Genomic DNA, 24,757 nt, shown 5'->3' with positions numbered 1-24,757 from the left:
TCTGTCTATCTTGTCGTACCATGTTTGAATGAGTTTGTTGCACTTAATTAACATGTACTTGTTGACATAAGTTGATGACACTGTCATCATAGGGATCACATGGTAAGCTTAGCATGCACTCTCAAATGTCAATTCGGCCTACCAGTAAAGCGGCATAAATAGTGTCTGAAGAAGGAGGGCAGAAACATGTTTAAAAGGGTGATTGTCTATATGGGTGACCTCGGTAGAGATCTGAATGAGTGTCTGAATTCCTTTTAGTTGGGTCTTTGGACATTTAACAAAGTATTCTTGCTGTATGAGTACCTATCTTAGTGTCTCTGTGGCACTCTAAAATTGTACCTAAGTGGCTGTATGGATTGCTTACTTGCTGTGGTAGTGAGTATTAGGGCATGCAAATATGTATGTAGAACTACCTCCAGTAGGCCTAGATACAGAACATGTATCCCTAATTCTGAGTGAATGCTTAGGAGCTATTGTGAGCGTGTGACTGGGGGTATTATTGACTCTATCCTTTTGCACATTGGTATGTGAGTAGCAATGTGACTGTCAGACTAGATGTATAACCTGGCATTGGGTTCTGTAAGTGCAGTTGCATTTATAATGATAGTGCTATATATATATATATATATATATATATATATATATATATATATATATATATATATATATATATATATATCAAACACAGTCAGGAAGCACAATTGAGAAAGGCCACAGGAAGCTTAATAAAAAGTCCATTTATTGTGCATTCGAACTCTTGCCAGCAGTCCAGTCTCAGTACAACCGGCTTCTTAAAATAAAGTGCTCTGCCAGACGCATTTCTGGAAATACCTTCCTTTCATCAGTGGCACAAAAGGTAAAGTGAGCCTCGCGTTGCTTTCTCAATTAAGAACACCTGCTTGTGTAGGCGTGGCATTCACAATGCCTCATGGTGTTCGTAGTTTTTAATCCAAGTGGAAGCGACGCTCACTCACCATTTAAAAATGCAAATGTTCAGCCCCAGTGGGTAGATGCACAGTGTTCAGTGACAGGGCTGCGCTGCTTTACAGTTTTCAAATGCGAACTTTTGCAGGCTCCAGTCCTGAATTGCAGCCTGCAACTGCTTCCTTCTGACAGTCCCAAACTCGAAATACAAGATTGAGCAGACCTGCTTGAGCACAGTGAGCCTTCCTCGTTAGGCGTGCAAGCCCCATAAATCAAACACAGTCAGGAAGCACAATTGAGAAAGGCCACAGGAAGCTTAATAAAAAGTCCATTTATTGTGCATTCGAACTCTTGCCAGCAGTCCAGTCTCAGTACAACCGGCTTCTTAAAATAAAGTGCTCTGCCAGACGCGTTTCTGGAAATACCTTCCTTTCATCAGTGGCACAAAAGGTAAAGTGAGCCTCGCGTTGCTTTCTCAATTAAGAACACCTGCTTGTGTAGGCGTGGCATTCACAATGCCTCATGGTGTTCGTAGTTTTTAATCCAAGTGGAAGCGACGCTCACTCACCATTTAAAAATGCAAATGTTCAGCCCCAGTGGGTAGATGCACAGTGTTCAGTGACAGGGCTGCGCTGCTTTACAGTTTTCAAATGCGAACTTTTGCAGGCTCCAGTCCTGAATTGCAGCCTGCAACTGCTTCCTTCTGACAGTCCCAAACTCGAAATACAAGATTGAGCAGACCTGCTTGAGCACAGTGAGCCTTCCTCGTTAGGCGTGCAAGCCCCATAAATCAAACACAGTCAGGAAGCACAATTGAGAAAGGCCACAGGAAGCTTAATAAAAAGTCCATTTATTGTGCATTCGAACTCTTGCCAGCAGTCCAGTCTCAGTACAACCGGCTTCTTAAAATAAAGTGCTCTGCCAGACGCGTTTCTGGAAATACCTTCCTTTCATCAGTGGCACAAAAGGTAAAGTGAGCCTCGCGTTGCTTTCTCAATTAAGAACACCTGCTTGTGTAGGCGTGGCATTCACAATGCCTCATGGTGTTCGTAGTTTTTAATCCAAGTGGAAGCGACGCTCACTCACCATTTAAAAATGCAAATGTTCAGCCCCAGTGGGTAGATGCACAGTGTTCAGTGACAGGGCTGCGCTGCTTTACAGTTTTCAAATGCGAACTTTTGCAGGCTCCAGTCCTGAATTGCAGCCTGCAACTGCTTCCTTCTGACAGTCCCAAACTCGAAATACAAGATTGAGCAGACCTGCTTGAGCACAGTGAGCCTTCCTCGTTAGGCGTGCAAGCCCCATAAATCAAACACAGTCAGGAAGCACAATTGAGAAAGGCCACAGGAAGCTTAATAAAAAGTCCATTTATTGTGCATTCGAACTCTTGCCAGCAGTCCAGTCTCAGTACAACCGGCTTCTTAAAATAAAGTGCTCTGCCAGACGCGTTTCTGGAAATACCTTCCTTTCATCAGTGGCACAAAAGGTAAAGTGAGCCTCGCGTTGCTTTCTCAATTAAGAACACCTGCTTGTGTAGGCGTGGCATTCACAATGGCTCATGGTGTTGGTAGTTTTTAATCCAAGTGGAAGCGACGCTCACTCACCATTTAAAAATGCAAATGTTCAGCCCCAGTGGGTAGATGCACAGTGTTCAGTGACAGGGCTGCGCTGCTTTACAGTTTTCAAATGCGAACTTTTGCAGGCTCCAGTCCTGAATTGCAGCCTGCAACTGCTTCCTTCTGACAGTCCCAAACTCGAAATACAAGATTGAGCAGACCTGCTTGAGCACAGTGAGCCTTCCTCGTTAGGCGTGCAAGCCCCATAAATCAAACACAGTCAGGAAGCACAATTGAGAAAGGCCACAGGAAGCTTAATAAAAAGTCCATTTATTGTGCATTCGAACTCTTGCCAGCAGTCCAGTCTCAGTACAACCGGCTTCTTAAAATAAAGTGCTCTGCCAGACGCGTTTCTGGAAATACCTTCCTTTCATCAGTGGCACAAAAGGTAAAGTGAGCCTCGCGTTGCTTCCTCGGTTGTACTGAGACTGGACTGCTGGCAAGAGTTCGAATGCACAATAAATGGACTTTTTATTAAGCTTCCTGTGGCCTTTCTCAATTGTGCTTCCTGACTGTGTTTGATTTATGGGGCTTGCACGCCTTCCTCGTTAGGCGTGCAAAAGTTCGCATTTGAAAACTGTAAAGCAGCGCAGCCCTGTCACTGAACACTGTGCATCTACCCACTGGGGCTGAACATTTGCATTTTTAAATGGTGAGTGAGCGTCGCTTCCACTTGGATTAAAAACTACGAACACCATGAGGCATTGTGAATGCCACGCCTACACAAGCAGGTGTTCTTAATTGAGAAAGCAACGCGAGGCTCACTTTACCTTTTGTGCCACTGATGAAAGGAAGGTATTTCCAGAAACGCGTCTGGCAGAGCACTTTATTTTAAGAAGCCGGTTGTACTGAGACTGGACTGCTGGCAAGAGTTCGAATGCACAATAAATGGACTTTTTATTAAGCTTCCTGTGGCCTTTCTCAATTGTGCTTCCTGACTGTGTTTGATTTATGGGGCTTGCACGCCTAACGAGGAAGGCTCACTGTGCTCAAGCAGGTCTGCTCAATCTTGTATTTCGAGTTTGGGACTGTCAGAAGGAAGCAGTTGCAGGCTGCAATTCAGGACTGGAGCCTGCAAAAGTTCGCATTTGAAAACTGTAAAGCAGCGCAGCCCTGTCACTGAACACTGTGCATCTACCCACTGGGGCTGAACATTTGCATTTTTAAATGGTGAGTGAGCGTCGCTTCCACTTGGATTAAAAACTACGAACACCATGAGGCATTGTGAATGCCACGCCTACACAAGCAGGTGTTCTTAATTGAGAAAGCAACGCGAGGCTCACTTTACCTTTTGTGCCACTGATGAAAGGAAGGTATTTCCAGAAACGCGTCTGGCAGAGCACTTTATTTTAAGAAGCCGGTTGTACTGAGACTGGACTGCTGGCAAGAGTTCGAATGCACAATAAATGGACTTTTTATTAAGCTTCCTGTGGCCTTTCTCAATTGTGCTTCCTGACTGTGTTTGATTTATGGGGCTTGCACGCCTAACGAGGAAGGCTCACTGTGCTCAAGCAGGTCTGCTCAATCTTGTATTTCGAGTTTGGGACTGTCAGAAGGAAGCAGTTGCAGGCTGCAATTCAGGACTGGAGCCTGCAAAAGTTCGCATTTGAAAACTGTAAAGCAGCGCAGCCCTGTCACTGAACACTGTGCATCTACCCACTGGGGCTGAACATTTGCATTTTTAAATGGTGAGTGAGCGTCGCTTCCACTTGGATTAAAAACTACAAACACCATGAGACATTGTGAATGCCACGCCTACACAAGCAGGTGTTCTTAATTGAGAAAGCAACGCGAGGCTCACTTTACCTTTTGTGCCACTGATGAAAGGAAGGTATTTCCAGAAACGCGTCTGGCAGAGCACTTTATTTTAAGAAGCCGGTTGTACTGAGACTGGACTGCTGGCAAGAGTTCGAATGCACAATAAATGGACTTTTTATTAAGCTTCCTGTGGCCTTTCTCAATTGTGCTTCCTGACTGTGTTTGATTTATGGGGCTTGCACGCCTAACGAGGAAGGCTCACTGTGCTCAAGCAGGTCTGCTCAATCTTGTATTTCGAGTTTGGGACTGTCAGAAGGAAGCAGTTGCAGGCTGCAATTCAGGACTGGAGCCTGCAAAAGTTCGCATTTGAAAACTGTAAAGCAGCGCAGCCCTGTCACTGAACACTGTGCATCTACCCACTGGGGCTGAACATTTGCATTTTTAAATGGTGAGTGAGCGTCGCTTCCACTTGGATTAAAAACTACGAACACCATGAGGCATTGTGAATGCCACGCCTACACAAGCAGGTGTTCTTAATTGAGAAAGCAACACGAGGCTCACTTTACCTTTTGTGCCACTGATGAAAGGAAGGTATTTCCAGAAACGCGTCTGGCAGAGCACTTTATTTTAAGAAGCCGGTTGTACTGAGACTGGACTGCTGGCAAGAGTTCGAATGCACAATAAATGGACTTTTTATTAAGCTTCCTGTGGCCTTTCTCAATTGTGCTTCCTGACTGTGTTTGATTTATGGGGCTTGCACGCCTAACGAGGAAGGCTCACTGTGCTCAAGCAGGTCTTCTCAATCTTGTATTTCGAGTTTGGGACTGTCAGAAGGAAGCAGTTGCAGGCTGCAATTCAGGACTGGAGCCTGCAAAAGTTTGCATTTGAAAACTGTAAAGCAGCGCAGCCCTGTCACTGAACACTGTGCATCTACCCACTGGGGCTGAACATTTGCATTTTTAAATGGTGAGTGAGCGTCGCTTCCACTTGGATTAAAAACTACGAACACCATGAGGCATTGTGAATGCCACGCCTACACAAGCAGGTGTTCTTAATTGAGAAAGCAACGCGAGGCTCACTTTACCTTTTGTGCCACTGATGAAAGGAAGGTATTTCCAGAAACGCGTCTGGCAGAGCACTTTATTTTAAGAAGCCGGTTGTACTGAGACTGGACTGCTGGCAAGAGTTCGAATGCACAATAAATGGACTTTTTATTAAGCTTCCTGTGGCCTTTCTCAATTGTGCTTCCTGACTGTGTTTGATTTATGGGGCTTGCACGCCTAACGAGGAAGGCTCACTGTGCTCAAGCAGGTCTGCTCAATCTTGTATTTCGAGTTTGGGACTGTCAGAAGGAAGCAGTTGCAGGCTGCAATTCAGGACTGGAGCCTGCAAAAGTTCGCATTTGAAAACTGTAAAGCAGCGCAGCCCTGTCACTGAACACTGTGCATCTACCCACTGGGGCTGAACATTTGCATTTTTAAATGGTGAGTGAGCGTCGCTTCCACTTGGATTAAAAACTACGAACACCATGAGGCATTGTGAATGCCACGCCTACACAAGCAGGTGTTCTTAATTGAGAAAGCAACGCGGGGCTCACTTTACCTTTTGTGCCACTGATGAAAGGAAGGTATTTCCAGAAACGCGTCTGGCAGAGCACTTTATTTTAAGAAGCCGGTTGTACTGAGACTGGACTGCTGGCAAGAGTTCGAATGCACAATAAATGGACTTTTTATTAAGCTTCCTGTGGCCTTTCTCAATTGTGCTTCCTGACTGTGTTTGATTTATGGGGCTTGCACGCCTAACGAGGAAGGCTCACTGTGCTCAAGCAGGTCTGCTCAATCTTGTATTTCGAGTTTGGGACTGTCAGAAGGAAGCAGTTGCAGGCTGCAATTCAGGACTGGAGCCTGCAAAAGTTCGCATTTGAAAACTGTAAAGCAGCGCAGCCCTGTCACTGAACACTGTGCATCTACCCACTGGGGCTGAACATTTGCATTTTTAAATGGTGAGTGAGCGTCGCTTCCACTTGGATTAAAAACTACGAACACCATGAGGCATTGTGAATGCCACGCCTACACAAGCAGGTGTTCTTAATTGAGAAAGCAACGCGAGGCTCACTTTACCTTTTGTGCCACTGATGAAAGGAAGGTATTTCCAGAAACGCGTCTGGCAGAGCACTTTATTTTAAGAAGCCGGTTGTACTGAGACTGGACTGCTGGCAAGAGTTCGAATGCACAATAAATGGACTTTTTATTAAGCTTCCTGTGGCCTTTCTCAATTGTGCTTCCTGACTGTGTTTGATTTATGGGGCTTGCACGCCTAACGAGGAAGGCTCACTGTGCTCAAGCAGGTCTGCTCAATCTTGTATTTCGAGTTTGGGACTGTCAGAAGGAAGCAGTTGCAGGCTGCAATTCAGGACTGGAGCCTGCAAAAGTTCGCATTTGAAAACTGTAAAGCAGCGCAGCCCTGTCACTGAACACTGTGCATCTACCCACTGGGGCTGAACATTTGCATTTTTAAATGGTGAGTGAGCGTCGCTTCCACTTGGATTAAAAACTACGAACACCATGAAGCATTGTGAATGCCACGCCTACACAAGCAGGTGTTCTTAATTGAGAAAGCAACGCGAGGCTCACTTTACCTTTTGTGCCACTGATGAGAGGAAGGTATTTCCAGAAACGCGTCTGGCAGAGCACTTTATTTTAAGAAGCCGGTTGTACTGAGACTGGACTGCTGGCAAGAGTTCGAATGCACAATAAATTGACTTTTTATTAAGCTTCCTGTGGCCTTTCTCAATTGTGCTTCCTGACTGTGTTTGATTTATGGGGCTTGCACGCCTAACGAGGAAGGCTCACTGTGATCAAGCAGGTCTGCTCAATCTTGTATTTCGAGTTTGGGACTGTCAGAAGGAAGCAGTTGCAGGCTGCAATTCAGGACTGGAGCCTGCAAAAGTTCGCATTTGAAAACTGTAAAGCAGCGCAGCCCTGTAACTGAACACTGTGCATCTACCCACTGGGGCTGAACATTTGCATTTTTAAATGGTGAGTGAGCGTCGCTTCCACTTGGATTAAAAACTACGAACACCATGAGGCATTGTGAATGCCACGCCTATACAAGCAGGTGTTCTTAATTGAGAAAGCAACGCGAGGCTCACTTTACCTTTTGTGCCACTGATGAAAGGAAGGTATTTCCAGAAACGCGTCTGGCAGAGCACTTTATTTTAAGAAGCCGGTTGTACTGAGACTGGACTGCTGGCAAGAGTTCGAATGCACAATAAATGGACTTTTTATTAAGCTTCCTGTGGCCTTTCTCAATTGTGCTTCCTGACTGTGTTTGATTTATGGGGCTTGCACGCCTAACGAGGAAGGCTCACTGTGCTCAAGCAGGTCTGCTCAATCTTGTATTTCGAGTTTGGGACTGTCAGAAGGAAGCAGTTGCAGGCTGCAATTCAGGACTGGAGCCTGCAAAAGTTCGCATTTGAAAACTGTAAAGCAGCGCAGCCCTGTCACTGAACACTGTGCATCTACCCACTGGGGCTGAACATTTGCATTTTTAAATGGTGAGTGAGCGTCGCTTCCACTTGGATTAAAAACTACAAACACCATGAGACATTGTGAATGCCACGCCTACACAAGCAGGTGTTCTTAATTGAGAAAGCAACGCGAGGCTCACTTTACCTTTTGTGCCACTGATGAAAGGAAGGTATTTCCAGAAACGCGTCTGGCAGAGCACTTTATTTTAAGAAGCCGGTTGTACTGAGACTGGACTGCTGGCAAGAGTTCGAATGCACAATAAATTGACTTTTTATTAAGCTTCCTGTGGCCTTTCTCAATTGTGCTTCCTGACTGTGTTTGATTTATGGGGCTTGCACGCCTAACGAGGAAGGCTCACTGTGCTCAAGCAGGTCTGCTCAATCTTGTATTTCGAGTTTGGGACTGTCAGAAGGAAGCAGTTGCAGGCTGCAATTCAGGACTGGAGCCTGCAAAAGTTCGCATTTGAAAACTGTAAAGCAGCGCAGCCCTGTCACTGAACACTGTGCATCTACCCACTGGGGCTGAACATTTGCATTTTTAAATGGTGAGTGAGCGTCGCTTCCACTTGGATTAAAAACTACGAACACCATGAGGCATTGTGAATGCCACGCCTACACAAGCAGGTGTTCTTAATTGAGAAAGCAACACGAGGCTCACTTTACCTTTTGTGCCACTGATGAAAGGAAGGTATTTCCAGAAACGCGTCTGGCAGAGCACTTTATTTTAAGAAGCCGGTTGTACTGAGACTGGACTGCTGGCAAGAGTTCGAATGCACAATAAATGGACTTTTTATTAAGCTTCCTGTGGCCTTTCTCAATTGTGCTTCCTGACTGTGTTTGATTTATGGGGCTTGCACGCCTAACGAGGAAGGCTCACTGTGCTCAAGCAGGTCTGCTCAATCTTGTATTTCGAGTTTGGGACTGTCAGAAGGAAGCAGTTGCAGGCTGCAATTCAGGACTGGAGCCTGCAAAAGTTCGCATTTGAAAACTGTAAAGCAGCGCAGCCCTGTCACTGAACACTGTGCATCTACCCACTGGGGCTGAACATTTGCATTTTTAAATGGTGAGTGAGCGTCGCTTCCACTTGGATTAAAAACTACGAACACCATGAGGCATTGTGAATGCCACGCCTACACAAGCAGGTGTTCTTAATTGAGAAAGCAACGCGAGGCTCACTTTACCTTTTGTGCCACTGATGAAAGGAAGGTATTTCCAGAAACGCGTCTGGCAGAGCACTTTATTTTAAGAAGCCGGTTGTACTGAGACTGGACTGCTGGCAAGAGTTCGAATGCACAATAAATGGACTTTTTATTAAGCTTCCTGTGGCCTTTCTCAATTGTGCTTCCTGACTGTGTTTGATTTATGGGGCTTGCACGCCTAACGAGGAAGGCTCACTGTGCTCAAGCAGGTCTGCTCAATCTTGTATTTCGAGTTTGGGACTGTCAGAAGGAAGCAGTTGCAGGCTGCAATTCAGGACTGGAGCCTGCAAAAGTTCGCATTTGAAAACTGTAAAGCAGCGCAGCCCTGTCACTGAACACTGTGCATCTACCCACTGGGGCTGAACATTTGCATTTTTAAATGGTGAGTGAGCGTCGCTTCCACTTGGATTAAAAACTACGAACACCATGAGGCATTGTGAATGCCACGCCTACACAAGCAGGTGTTCTTAATTGAGAAAGCAACGCGAGGCTCACTTTACCTTTTGTGCCACTGATGAAAGGAAGGTATTTCCAGAAACGCGTCTGGCAGAGCACTTTATTTTAAGAAGCCGGTTGTACTGAGACTGGACTGCTGGCAAGAGTTCGAATGCACAATAAATGGACTTTTTATTAAGCTTCCTGTGGCCTTTCTCAATTGTGCTTCCTGACTGTGTTTGATTTATGGGGCTTGCACGCCTAACGAGGAAGGCTCACTGTGCTCAAGCAGGTCTGCTCAATCTTGTATTTCGAGTTTGGGACTGTCAGAAGGAAGCAGTTGCAGGCTGCAATTCAGGACTGGAGCCTGCAAAAGTTCGCATTTGAAAACTGTAAAGCAGCGCAGCCCTGTCACTGAACACTGTGCATCTACCCACTGGGGCTGAACATTTGCCTTTTTAAATGGTGAGTGAGCGTCGCTTCCACTTGGATTAAAAACTACAAACACCATGAGACATTGTGAATGCCACGCCTACACAAGCAGGTGTTCTTAATTGAGAAAGCAACGCGAGGCTCACTTTACCTTTTGTGCCACTAATGAAAGGAAGGTATTTCCAGAAACGCGTCTGGCAGAGCACTTTATTTTAAGAAGCCGGTTGTACTGAGACTGGACTGCTGGCAAGAGTTCGAATGCACAATAAATGGACTTTTTATTAAGCTTCCTGTGGCCTTTCTCAATTGTGCTTCCTGACTGTGTTTGATTTATGGGGCTTGCACGCCTAACGAGGAAGGCTCACTGTGCTCAAGCAGGTCTGCTCAATCTTGTATTTCGAGTTTGGGACTGTCAGAAGGAAGCAGTTGCAGGCTGCAATTCAGGACTGGAGCCTGCAAAAGTTCGCATTTGAAAACTGTAAAGCAGCGCAGCCCTGTCACTGAACACTGTGCATCTACCCACTGGGGCTGAACATTTGCATTTTTAAATGGTGAGTGAGCGTCGCTTCCACTTGGATTAAAAACTACGAACACCATGAGGCATTGTGAATGCCACGCCTACACAAGCAGGTGTTCTTAATTGAGAAAGCAACGCGAGGCTCACTTTACCTTTTGTGCCACTGATGAAAGGAAGGTATTTCCAGAAACGCGTCTGGCAGAGCACTTTATTTTAAGAAGCCGGTTGTACTGAGACTGGACTGCTGGCAAGAGTTCGAATGCACAATAAATGGACTTTTTATTAAGCTTCCTGTGGCCTTTCTCAATTGTGCTTCCTGACTCTGTTTGATTTATGGGGCTTGCACGCCTAACGAGGAAGGCTCACTGTGCTCAAGCAGGTCTGCTCAATCTTGTATTTCGAGTTTGGGACTGTCAGAAGGAAGCAGTTGCAGGCTGCAATTCAGGACTGGAGCCTGCAAAAGTTCGCATTTGAAAACTGTAAAGCAGCGCAGCCCTGTCACTGAACACTGTGCATCTACCCACTGGGGCTGAACATTTGCATTTTTAAATGGTGAGTGAGCGTCGCTTCCACTTGGATTAAAAACTACGAACACCATGAGGCATTGTGAATGCCACGCCTACACAAGCAGGTGTTCTTAATTGAGAAAGCAACGCGAGGCTCACTTTACCTTTTGTGCCACTGATGAAAGGAAGGTATTTCCAGAAACGCGTCTGGCAGAGCACTTTATTTTAAGAAGCCGGTTGTACTGAGACTGGACTGCTGGCAAGAGTTCGAATGCACAATAAATGGACTTTTTATTAAGCTTCCTGTGGCCTTTCTCAATTGTGCTTCCTGACTGTGTTTGATTTATGGGGCTTGCACGCCTAACGAGGAAGGCTCACTGTGCTCAAGCAGGTCTGCTCAATCTTGTATTTCGAGTTTGGGACTGTCAGAAGGAAGCAGTTGCAGGCTGCAATTCAGGACTGGAGCCTGCAAAAGTTCGCATTTGAAAACTGTAAAGCAGCGCAGCCCTGTCACTGAACACTGTGCATCTACCCACTGGGGCTGAACATTTGCATTTTTAAATGGTGAGTGAGCGTCGCTTCCACTTGGATTAAAAACTACGAACACCATGAGGCATTGTGAATGCCACGCCTACACAAGCAGGTGTTCTTAATTGAGAAAGCAGCGCGAGGCTCACTTTACCTTTTGTGCCACTGATGAAAGGAAGGTATTTCCAGAAACGCGTCTGGCAGAGCACTTTATTTTAAGAAGCCGGTTGTACTGAGACTGGACTACTGGCAAGAGTTCGAATGCACAATAAATGGACTTTTTATTAAGCTTCCTGTGGCCTTTCTCAATTGTGCTTCCTGACTGTGTTTGATTTATGGGGCTTGCACGCCTAACGAGGAAGGCTCACTGTGCTCAAGCAGGTCTGCTCAATCTTGTATTTCGAGTTTGGGACTGTCAGAAGGAAGCAGTTGCAGGCTGCAATTCAGGACTGGAGCCTGCAAAAGTTCGCATTTGAAAACTGTAAAGCAGCGCAGCCCTGTCACTGAACACTGTGCATCTACCCACTGGGGCTGAACATTTGCATTTTTAAATGGTGAGTGAGCGTCGCTTCCACTTGGATTAAAAACTACGAACACCATGAGGCATTGTGAATGCCACGCCTACACAAGCAGGTGTTCTTAATTGAGAAAGCAACGCGAGGCTCACTTTACCTTTTGTGCCACTGATGAAAGGAAGGTATTTCCAGAAACGCGTCTGGCAGAGCACTTTATTTTAAGAAGCCGGTTGTACTGAGACTGGACTGCTGGCAAGAGTTTGAATGCACAATAAATGGACTTTTTATTAAGCTTCCTGTGGCCTTTCTCAATTGTGCTTCCTGACTGTGTTTGATATATATATATATATATATTCACTGAAAAAACCATAGGTTTCACACCAGTTATAGTTAGGAATTAGCATTTAAAAAACCTATTAAATTCACTGAAAAAGCCATAGGTTTCACACCATTTATAGTTAGCTGGAAATTTTACTGACATAAAACCATAGAAATTCCAACGTTATAGTTAGTTGGACTCACTATAACAAGCGCGCCTGCAATACACTGCTGATGACGTCACATATTACATCACTCATGACATCGTCAGTGACATCACTCATGACATCACTGATGACACCAGCCAGTGAATGTGTGTCTTTCTTTAAAATTAATATGTTTAATATTTGTATTTGTAAAGGTTGATGGAAGAATAAATGGTTAAATAAGTGTGTAAATGGATGTTTTTTTTTTTTAAAAATGATTGGTTAACTACTTTATTAAGTGTATGTTATTGAATACATATATTAGAGAGTAACTTTTAAATATTGAAATATATGTATCAGTGTTTCACTTTGTGTATAAGTAGCTGCATGGGTTGTTGACTGACTCACTGTTTGTATGTGTTTTGAAGACAGCATATGTGCAGGACTGTATGGGTGGATGAGTGTGTATATGTGTCTGCTAGTGAGTGAATGACTGTCTCACTACTGTGTTTTTTAGTAACAACATATATTTTATTCTAGTGTATGTGAGTTTTGATGTATATAAGTGAGTATATGTGAGAGTAAGAGATTGTAAGAGTTCCTGTTTAAATAAGTATATGTTTATATAAATGATTGTTTAAGAGAGTAAGTATGTGTAAGTTTCCTTAGAAGTAAAGAGGTAGTGTGTGTATAGTTTTGTATGCAAATAAATGGATGTTCAATAATTTATTTGCATGTGTGAGTATGTGTGTGAGTAACTTTTGGATGACTGTCGGTGTATAACAGGATGTATAGATGTATCACTACATATGATGAGTGAGTATATGTATGAGTGACTATATAGAACTGTTGGTAAATGAGTGGATGTGTATATGGAATTACTGAATTGGTTGATGTAACTGGTATGGGTATCTCAATTTTTTTGAAAATGTTAGTTTCTATTTTTGAATATCTATTTCAAGGGTTACATTACACTAAAAGGAGGTCTGTCACTCTGTCACAAGGATGGTGTCATAAGTGATGTCATGAGTGATGTCACTGACGATGTCATGAGTGATGTAATATGTGACGTCATCAGCAGTGCATTGCAGGCGCGCTTGTTATAGTGAGTCCAACTAACTATAACGTTGGAATTTCTATGGTTTTATCTCAGTAAAATTTCCAGCTAACTATAACTGGTGTGAAACCTATGGTTTTTTCTGTGAATTTAATAGTTTTTTTAAATGCTAATTCCTAACTATAACTGGTGTGAAACCTATGTTTTTTTCAGTGAATTTCATAGGTTTTTTAAACGCTAATTCCTAACTATATATAAGGCCTCAAACCTATGAAATGTAATATTTTTTATAATGAATCCTATATTGTATATTTATATAATACTTTTTTAAAAAACATTTATTTTTTTGTCCTGGTGCGCTCCCGGTGCGCGCCCCGGTGTGCGCACTGGAAAGCGCAGTTTTCCATAGCGCCCCGGGTCGCGCACCGGTGAGCGTCCCTTTAGCGCTATTGCCGCGAACGAAAACATTGTGACGTATCGCGTAGCCGCGTCCGCGTGATACGCACGGCGTAAGCGCACCCGGAAGTACTCGAGCGAATACGATTGCGCAACGTAAGCATCTGACGCGCTTACGCGACGCGCCCCGTGGCGCACCCCGGGGCGCGTTGCGTAAGCGCGTCGGGTCATGGGACCTGAAAATAAAACTTTTTATTGGTGCAGAACAGTTTTGGTTTCCAAATGATGAAAGCCCCCACCTTTTTTCCTTATTCTGACTTTGTCCTTTGACTGAGGAAGACCTGTTTGGAGATCTAAGAGAAATATTTTGTACTTTAAAATGGCTACAGTAGCAGCAGCAGCTGGAGCATCTGCACCCCCACCACCACCACCACCACCACCACCACCAAGAGGACCACCACAACATCACATTGGTGGTCAAGAAGAAGAGGAGGAGGAGGAGGAGGGGAGGAGGTGGCTGCCAGAAGACAATACCCCATACAGGCCAAGGCAGCACATTGTATGGGAGTTTTTTTCTATCCCAGAGGGCAAGAAGAAAGTCAATGCGCCAAAGGTGACTTGCCAAATCTGTGGCATTGAACTTTCAAGGGGGAACCCTAACAAAAAATATTCATTTGGTAATAACACCATGATTAGGCACATGCAGCGCAAGCATCCCAACAACTATGCTGCCGCAGAGGTGAGAGAACTGGCCAGTAACCCTCCCCAATCTTCACCCAGCACCTCCTAAAGAAAGCAACCCACTCCATCGGGACCAGAGACAAGGGAGACGATCCCTTGCATACAACCACGGTTTGGTGAATTCAGGATCACATATATTTTTTTGTGGTAAGACCATCTCTTATGGTGAGCAGAGCATAAAGCTCATCCTCCTTGCTGGTGACAACCACAATTGCCCCAAAAAACCCTAATTTTTTCCTGATTTTATTTTTGCTCCAGTTGAGCCATTATCAATTCCCTGTTTTTTGTTTCTCCCCATAAAAATAACAAAAAAAATATAAAATAGTTCATAAAAGCCAAAAAAAGTACAAAATGTTCAAAAAACATTAAAAAAATATAATACAACAAAAAGAAGAAAAAATACAGTTCTTTTTAGAACTACCTCCAAATTATAAAAAAAGGCTACACTTTTTTAAAACTCTATCATTCTTTTTTCTCCATGGAACGCTCCCGGTACGCTCCGCCGGGCGCGTACCGGGCGCTCCCCCCGTGCAAATCAAAAAAAAAATAATATTTTTTTTGCCCCGTGGGGCCCTTTTATAGCCCCCACATCAAACCTAGGGGGTCGGGGGGGTCTACTCGGCCCCCTTATGGTCATTTCCCCCTTTGTTTTTGCCACCTCTTGTGTCTCGATCCTACCGAGACACAAGATGGCGGCCGCTCCGGACTGTTTGGAATGTTGACAGACACCCGAGAGCCAATCAGCTTTCCGCTCGCAAACTCGTGTAGCACGCTGGTTAGCGCCCCGGTGCGCGTACCGGGGAGCGCTTATAGATATATATATTTTTTTTAACCTAAATTACTCAAAATCCACTGGAGCACATATCTTGAGACATAGCAAAGGCACATCGGGCTACCAGTCCCTACAATTTTGCCAAGTTTGGTGGAAATCCATTCAGCCGTTCGGGCTAAAAGTGAGGTCGACCACCCTATGGAAATTAACATGGGGAAAACATGTTTTGTGACCCCCCTTTTATCTCGGCCCCCGCTTGACAAATCCCCCCCAAACTTTCAGGGAAGGACCGGGGCACCGCGAGGCGAATTTGAGGAAATTTTCAGGCAGATTCCTCAACCGGCGCCAAAGTTATTCACAATAGAATGTTGAGATTTTGTATTGAAAATAATCCTAACTATAACTACCTACTGGCGACCTCCAGTAGGTAATATATTGTAGTAATGGAGTCCCACGCTGTAGATGTAGTTAAGATATTTATTAAGAAGATATGCAGTTAAGTTGGTATAACGGCCCCACCAGGAGCATCCAGCATGATGCTCAGCCCAATGTCAACTGTCATCCACAGCCCACAGCATCCCAACATTCTCTAGTGCATCATAGCTGCAACATTCTACTAGCTGGACTGGTGGTGGAGAAAGCACATATAACATAAACCAGATGCAAGAATACTACATCATCCCCTCTCTTCCACAATGGAAACAAAAAGGAAAGAACGCTGGTCTGGTCAGAAAGAACCAAGAACAAGAAGGGAAGAACGCTGGTCAGAAAGAACCAAAGAAAAGAATACAACATTATCCTCTCTCTTCCACAAAGAAAATAAAAGGAGAAAACACTGGTAAGGAAGAACCAAAGAAAGAAAAACACACAGAAGAACATACCCATCCTCTTTTCCATACATAACAAGAGAAAAAAACAAGAACCGAACAAAAAGAAACAACAAAGGGGAAAACTAAGCTTGAAAATACTGATGGCTAACCAACAGACACACCTACTGGCCAGACAGGCATGCAAGAAGGAAAGACACAGTACAGGAACAAATTACGAAATAGTTCAACTCTCAAAGATATATAATAAATAATACCACATCACGAGAGTGCGAACAATTTAAAAAAACATGGGAATATGGATAAAATTGAAACAACAAAAGATGTAAAGATTACCCATCTTCCCAGGAGAAGTATACAATAGGCAATAAATGTGAGAAAGTGAAAATGAGGATAATGGGACTATAACCAAAATCCTAAAATATTGGGACACTAACCCAAAACCTGCCTCTAAAACAAAAGACGCTGAATGTAAAACAGAGGATAATGGGACTCTAACCCAAAACTTGCCTCTTAAGCAAAAGACGCTGAATGAAAAACTGAATGTAAAACAGAGGATAATGGGACTCTAACTCAAATCCTGCCTCTTAAGCAAAAGACGCTGAATGAAAAACTGAGGAAAATGGGACTCTAACCCAAATCCTGCCCCAACAAGGCTGAAACTAACCCAAATCCTGCCTATTAAGCAAAAGACGCTGAATGAAAAACTGAGGAAAAATGGGACTCTAACCCAAATCCTGCCCCAACAAGGCTGAAACTCCAAGTGAAAACTGAGTATATGGGACTAAAACCCATAACTTAAAAAACGTAGGTGGGAGTAATACCCCCTAAACACTAAGTATATGGGACTAACACCCAATACTGATTAGATAGGTGGGACTGGAACCCCCTAGATACATACAGCAGAAAAAAAAACAAGTCATACTGTTACATAAGCACATGTAAAAGAAAATATGGGAGTGAGACGTAAGAAATGTTAAAGCTGCTAGACCTACAAAACTAAGAGGAATGAAATCAGAGAAAAGGTGTGCACTACCTCAACTGAATATCAAATGTAAGGAAACCAGCTCCTAAACAATAAATCCCCTAAAAATAAAGTACTAGCGCCAATAAAATACTTCCCATAAAAACAGCTACAGAAAACAAACTAATCATCACAAAAACACTCATTAGGCGCAGCACATGTAAAAACAAGCTCACTGCGCTTACAAATGTACCTGAGGAATTATGTATGGCACTCAAAACAGCAAGAAAACATGGAAAAAAAAACCCCAGGTGCCAAAAGACAAAACAGTAAGTAAACTGTATGCAAACAATTAAACGCTAATCAGGAAGATAGCGATGCTATGCAGTAAATAAGGACATGTGTGCATATTAAATGGTACTGTAAATGAGTAACAAGAATATAATACTCCGACAGTAGAATAAATAATGACAAAAACGTTTAAATTAATTGTTCCATATGTTGAAATAATTGAAGTAACTGTTCCACGTGAAGACAAGAAGGTGCTGGCGAGCGGTGTCTCACCCGATCCGAAGAAGAGCATGTGAATACTTTTGGCCAAGAAGAAGAAACCAGTACCCAATGTCAACTGTCATCCACAGCCCACAGCATCCCAACATTCTCTAGTGCATCATAGCTGCAACATTCTACTAGCTGGACTGGTGGCGGAGAAAGCACATATAACATAAACCAGATGCAAGAATACTACATATATATATATATATTACCTACTGGCGGTCGCCAGTAGGTATATATAGTTAGGATTTTTTCCCTATGGGATTTCTGAAAATTCTATGCCTAATAACTTTTGCGTTCGTGGACGGAATTGGCTGAAATTTTCAGGAAAATGGCACATTTTGTTTCTGAGCAGACCTTGAAAATTTGGGGGGGTTTTGTGGAGGGGGGGCCGAGAAAAAAGGGGGGTCCCAAAACGCCTTTTTCCCATGTTAATTTCCATAGGGCGGTTGGACTCACTTTTAGCCCGAACGGCTGAATGGATTTTCACGAAACTTGGCAAAATTGTAGGGACTGTTAGCCCGATGTGCCTTTGCTAGGTCTCAATATATGTGCTTCAGTGGATTTTGAGAAATTAACGTTTAAATCAAGATATATATCTGTAACAGCGCTCCGGGCAGCTATCCGGTTAGCGAACCTTTCGCGTAACGGAACTTTGCGATGAGAAGCTGATTGGCCCTCCGGTGTCTGTCAACATTCTAAACAGTCCGGAGCGGCCGCCATCTTGTCTCTCGGTAGGATCGAGAGACAAGAGGAGGCCAAAACAAAGGGGGAAATTACCATAAGGGGGCATAGTAGATCCTCGTTGACCCCCTAGGTTTTATGTGGAGGTTTTAAAAGGGCCTAGGAGGGTCCAAAAAAAAAAATTTTTTTTTGCGTGGTAAGCGCCAAGTTCGCGAACCGGATAGCTTTCTGGGCAGCGAACTTTATGGATAAAAGAATGAAAGACTTTTCTAATACTGTATGTTAATTGTTTGTTGTTTTTCTTGTTTTTTTTTGTTTTCTTTATTTATTTATTTTTTTTATTATGATTGTGTTTCATACTTTATTAAATTTTCTAACATTTCATTGTCAGAAATGTCATAATTTATTATAGGGTGTAATTGTTTTTCATTTTGAAGCAAGTTGTCTACTGCTTCAACACATTGTAGAAGTTCGTGGTCTCTACTGTCATCCATAAAGTCATCAAGTTTGTCTTGGCTGCTCTCCTTCAGTTCAATCGAAAATGAAACTTGCTGCTCGCCTTCCATTTTGCCTGAAATTTGGATTAAAAAAATATATATTAGTAGAGATAGGGCACTGTTGGGATTAATTTTAGATAGGCAGTTTTTATCAGTGAATTTATCTTTTGGCAGTGTATAGTATGAGAGTGGAAATAGGACTAAAAAAAAGTGTATGTGATTTAACCAAGACACTACTACTACAGAGGGATAGTGTATATGTAGCAGAAAAAGTCTACTATATTAAGTCATAGTGCACAATATATTAAATTATAACTTACCTTCACAAAGAAGTTGAAGTTTTTTGAAGCTTTTGAAATAGGAGGTACAACAAGAAGTAGTAGTCAAAATGGCTGTGTTTCCTTCTCTCCCTTTATATATATACAGGTATATAACCAATCAAATGTCAGGTAATAAAAGTAGAAAATGAAAGTAACATTTTCATTGGTTGTCAATTCCAACAATTCAGATGTGTTTTGTGAAGTAATTTACCTCACGGTACTTGGAGAGGTCTACAGGCTAAATGGCTAAATGGAATTTCAATGAAATTTGTGAGAATGGAAGGGATTGTTATGTAGTATGAGCTAATCTATATTTGGTGAGAGTGTTTCTAGTCGTTATTCTGTAAATTACTTTCCCGCCTTTTTTTAGGACCGCTTTCCGGGAAGCTGCCCGGTTAGCGAACCTTAAGCGTCACGGGAGTCCACCATTTTGTGTTTCGTTCGCATTAAGATACAAGATGGAGGGCAAATAATGTTTAGAATGGGTAGAAGGGGTCATGGTAGACTTATCTTGACCCCCTAGGTTTTCTGAGCGTGGCTGAGGAGGCTTATATGTGCGGAAAAAAATTTTTTTTTAAAAAAATTCCGCGAGGTTAGCTTTCGGTTAGCGAACCGGGTAGCGCTCCGGGGAGCGAATTTTGTGGAAAATTAGTGAAAAAAGTTAGAGAAAAATAATAATTGTGAGTGATCAGATGTAGGGTAGCTCTGAGAAGAGCTTTTGGGTTTATGGTACATTTAGGTACTTATAAGTAGGTACCAATGCAGAGTCTTAAATTCAGAATGAAAATTCTGTTGCCCTCATCTGAGAAGTGAACTCCATCTCCTCTGTAGATATCTTGCATGTAGTAACGCAAGTTATTGTTGTACAGAGAGCCCATTCCATGGTCTCTCATGTAAGCTGAAACAGATTTGTTTACATGCTTCCTCGCTTTCTCAATTTGTGGACAAAATTGGTTGGACCACCTCCATTTCTGTCTTTGGCATATATTGGAATATACCAAGGCAGTTTGAGGAAAAAGTGCCATTAATTGCTCCAAGGTGTCCTTTAAAAGCATTTCCAGACCTACCCCTGTCAAAGTGCCCAAATCATTACCTCCACAGTGCACTATTAACAGGTCAGGTTTTGGCAAATGCATAAAGGTTTTCAGCAATGGTATCAATTGGTGACATTTTAATCCTCTTTGGCCCAACCACTTAATTTCCACATCTTGTAAATTGAGGTTGTGTAAATTTCTGCTCTCAGCATACCTTTGAGCCCAGTGGATGTAACTATGTCCAACAATCCAGACGTTAAACATGGTGGAAGAAGGTTGTTCTGCAGTCAGATGAAGTGTGGTAATGAAAGGGCAGTTGAAACAGTAGGAGTTTCTAAAGAAAAAAAACTGTGGATTTACAATGCTAATGATTCATTAGCAGTGATTGGTGCATTTCCATTTCTGAAAACAGAAAGTTAGGGTGCATGGATGTGTTCTTTGAAAGATGTAATTTGAATGGTCAAGGAAGAAACATTTAATGAAAGATTGCACTGGATACGCAGGTGCACTGAGAGTTCAGAGTTCAATTGAAACATTGTTGTGTGAATTTGCAAACATGAGAGGTCTTCCAGGAGGTGGTTGCTATGGAAACAAGGCAGACAGGGCAGAGGGGGGAAGGGTTTTGATTTGAAAAAAGTGAGGGAAGAGGTATGATTGGCTAATATGAGAGATATGTGAAAAGAATATCTGTATTTCTGTGCTTTCAATAGCTGCAGCCTTTGGAGTGCATCCTTTTTCTTCTGCTGAAGACAATTTGGTGTATTTCTGAGACTGTTTTCAAAACTCAAAAAATATTTGCTAAGGTGAGAAAAGATTTATTTAATTTAGATAGAGAATAGTATGATTTAAGGAGAAAATGATGAAGAAAGCTGTGTTTTTAAAATGTGGTTTTGTCTCTAGTGATATACTAATAGAATTAGTTTCAAAGAGAAATTATAATTGCATATTTGGTGTAACATTCTGGCATGCAGTTACACAAGATATTGTAATACATGGAGGCCATTTCATGGTCTGTTATGTAAGCTGAAACAGATATGTTGCTTTTAAAAACGATTTAAGAAATCAATTACATTTCTAGATATGTACTGCTAGAGCTTCATAGGTTGTTTTGGGCCATATTTATAAGGTATTTGAGTGTCTAAGATGTTGTGTTCGCCTTTTAAAATGTAAAGTGTTCCTCATGGGACAAGTGTCTTGTAAATACGCTCCCACTTGTGCTTGGCAAATTTAGATTTTGATTATGGGAGTTACCTAGCCATGTTAATAGTGTCCCAAAAATGGTGCTAGGGCATTCCAGAAAACACTTTCATGTGTCTCAAGGACATTTTTAGTCATTTCTTCATGAATGCAGGTATACAATTGATTTATATGCTGTGTTTAAAAACGAATTTTGAAATGAATTAAATTTTAGGATATGTACTGTTAGAGCTTCATAGGTTGTTTGGGGTCATATTTAGAAGGCATTTTAGTGTCTTTGAAGTTATTTTTCCCTTTTTAAATGGAAAGCGTTCCTCATGGGGCCCTGAGCAGTTCTTAGCCATGTTATTTAATAGGAAGTGGATAACATGGCTAAGAGCATTTGCTGGGAAATGCATGAATATCGCTGATTTTTCTGCTATATTCATGCATTGTGGCCGTTTTTTTTCACATTGTTCATAGGTTGTTTGGGTTCATATTTAGAAGGCATTTTAGTGTCTTTGATGTTATTTTTCCCTTTTTAAATGGAAAGCGTTCCTCATGGGGCCCTGAGCAGTTCTTAGCCATGTTATTTAATAGGAAGTGGATCACATGGCTAAGAGCATTTGCTGGAAAATGCATGAATATCGCTGATTTTTCTGCTATATTCATGCATTGTGGCCGTTTTTTTCACATTGCTTCATAGGTTGTTTGGGTTCATATTTAGAAGGTATTTTAGTGTCTTTGATGTTATTTTTCCCTTTTTAAATGGAAAGCGTTCCTCATGGGGCCCTGAGCAGTTCTTAGCCATGTTATTTAATTGGAAGTGGATAACATGGCTAAGAGCATTTGCTGGAAAATGCATGAATATCGCTGATTTTTCTGCTATATTCATGCATTGCGGCAGTTTTTTTTCACATTGCTTCATAGGTTGTTTGGGTTCATATTTAGAAGGCATTTTAGTGTCTTTGATGTTATTTTTCCCTTTTTAAATGGAAAGCGTTCCTCATGGTGCCCTGAGCAGTTCTTAGCCATGTTATTTAATAGGAAGTGGATAACATGGCTAAGAGCATTTGTTGGAAAATGCATGAATATCGCTGATTTTTCTGCTATATTCATGCATTGCGGCAGTTTTTTTTCACATTGCTTCATAGGTTGTTTGGGTTCATATTTAGAAGGCATTTTAGTGTCTTTGATGTTATTTTTCCCTTTTTAAATGGAAAGCGTTCCTCATGGTGCCCTGAGCAGTTCTTAGCCATGTTATTTAATAGGAAGTGGATAACATGGCTAAGAGCATTTGTTGGAAAATGCATGAATATCGCTGATTTTTCTGCGTTATTCATGCATTGCAGGCCTTTTTTTATCACATTTGCAAGCATTTCTTAGCCATGTTATCCAATGGGAGGTGGATAACATGGCTAAGAGCATTTGCTTCAAAGGTTGTTTGGGGTTATATACCATTTTTGGGAAATTATTAACATGCCTATCTAACTCCCATAATCAAAATCTAAATTTGCCAACCGCAGGTGGGAGCGTATTTACAATAAATTTGCACCATGAAGAATGTAAAATAGCATACTAGATACTCAAATAACTTATAAATATGATCCAAAACATCTTATGAAGCACTAGTAGTGCATATTTCCAGAAATGTATTGGTTTTCATTTAATGATTTACTTCATTGGTAGGCCTTCACATGTTTTTTTACCTTGGTTTTTTTTCAGTGAAAATCTTATCTGCAACCATGTGTTGGCCTCACCTCAAATAAACAAAACAGGTGATGGACTGAATGTGGATCAATGACACACATTCACCCCAGTCCAAAGATCTGGGCCTAAACAAACCTTTAGATAGGCTACATCTTATCGTCATCCTGAATTAATGATTTAAAATATTAGGGAGTGATTTATGAGTGTTGTATGCCTGTTTTGTACCATTGAGTGTCATTTTTGTGATGCAGTGCTGGTGGAAAATATTTGCTATGTTAAATAATTAGTACAGCATTAAGTTTTAGATGACTGTTATTTATTTACTGTTTGGTAATAGTGGTTAATAACATTTTATATTATATTTTTTCACAGATTCAACTGCAGATTCTTTCATAGTTTGGAAAATGCCTTCCAGAAGTCGAATACGAAAGGCTAGAAAACGTCAAAGACAGCAGGATGATGTTTTATTGCAGCAGTCCTCTTCCCCAAATACTTGTCAAAACACCAAGAAAGGTCCGGGTAAGAGCACGAAATCATTCTTAAGAAATATTTGTAGTAAAAAAAATTTTGCTCAAAAAAATGTGTCTCTTAACAAAAAGAGAAGTAATTTAAATGGAAAGGAGAGACCCATCACAAATGTTACTGGTAGAGGAAGAGATAACTCTGTGCATGATAGTAGAAGGAAACAACAGTTTAGGGACATTCGACAACGAATGTTTCGTAATAGGATATTAGTTAATTTATTGAAAAATATTAAAAAGAAAGGCCAACAGAAAGCGGCATTTTATAGGAAGAAGAAAAATGTAGAGAAAATTATTGATCATGCTTTTGAAATCAAGCGAAAGTTGTTTATTTTGGTAATCAATAGAATTAGGAAACTAAGCAAGGTAATTTCTGATTTCAAAACAAAAAGTAGATGGAAGAGAGTAGTAAATCGTACTAACTTTTGTGAAGTTTTTTCTGGAGAATGGATGCATAGTTCAAGTTCTGAGGCATTTTTTAATGAGGAGACTTATTTTCAGGATAATGATTTGGTGCATGCAGTTGACATCAGTGGTCGAGCTTATGAAGTGAAGGATGGTTGTCCAGTTGAAAAAGAACTACTTGTGACAACAGAGACAGAAGAGGCGCTAAGTGATGAGGTTTTAGGAAGACGTCCTAAGGGTCCTGTGTACATTTGGAAGTGTAGTTCTATTTGCAGTGTGCGACAGGTTTCCATCAATTTGCTATGTGATTTTATACGGACATTTAATAAGAAAAGTTTGAAGCAGAAAATGAAGTTGTTGCAAGATTTAGATCCTTGCAGAGTGAGACAAATGACAGGTTTGCGTGGTCATTCACTGGCTTGTCTTTCCAGGAGAGTATGCCAGAGTGTTTTTCATCATTTCAGGATGCTAGCAGTGCATCATAATAAAGTGAGAAAATTAGTGAGAATGTTGTATTATGCTAAGAGTCCAGCAATTATGCTTAAACAGTTATGTGCTGCTCTTTTGCATGGTTCTGAAATAGATGTGAAGAATCTTTGTGAAGAAATTGAGTTTTGTTACTTTGGTAGTAAAGATGAGAATGTTCAAATTGACCCTGAAGTAGAGGGTAATGTG

At 41.9% G+C, this 24,757-nt stretch overlaps 1 protein-coding gene across 1 annotated transcript in view; it reads left to right on the top strand.

Moving 5' to 3' along the window:
* TMEM114 (transmembrane protein 114) overlaps nt 1–24,757 on the top strand; it is a 1,091,582-nt gene that overhangs the window by 719,036 nt on the left and 347,789 nt on the right. The window lies entirely within an intron of this gene.

Source organism: Lissotriton vulgaris, chromosome 10, assembly GCF_964263255.1.
Source record: "Lissotriton vulgaris chromosome 10, aLisVul1.2, whole genome shotgun sequence".
NCBI lineage: Eukaryota > Metazoa > Chordata > Amphibia > Caudata > Salamandridae > Lissotriton > Lissotriton vulgaris.
Note: the sequence above shows the minus strand (reverse complement) of the source record. Positions and strands in the feature narration are given on the sequence as shown.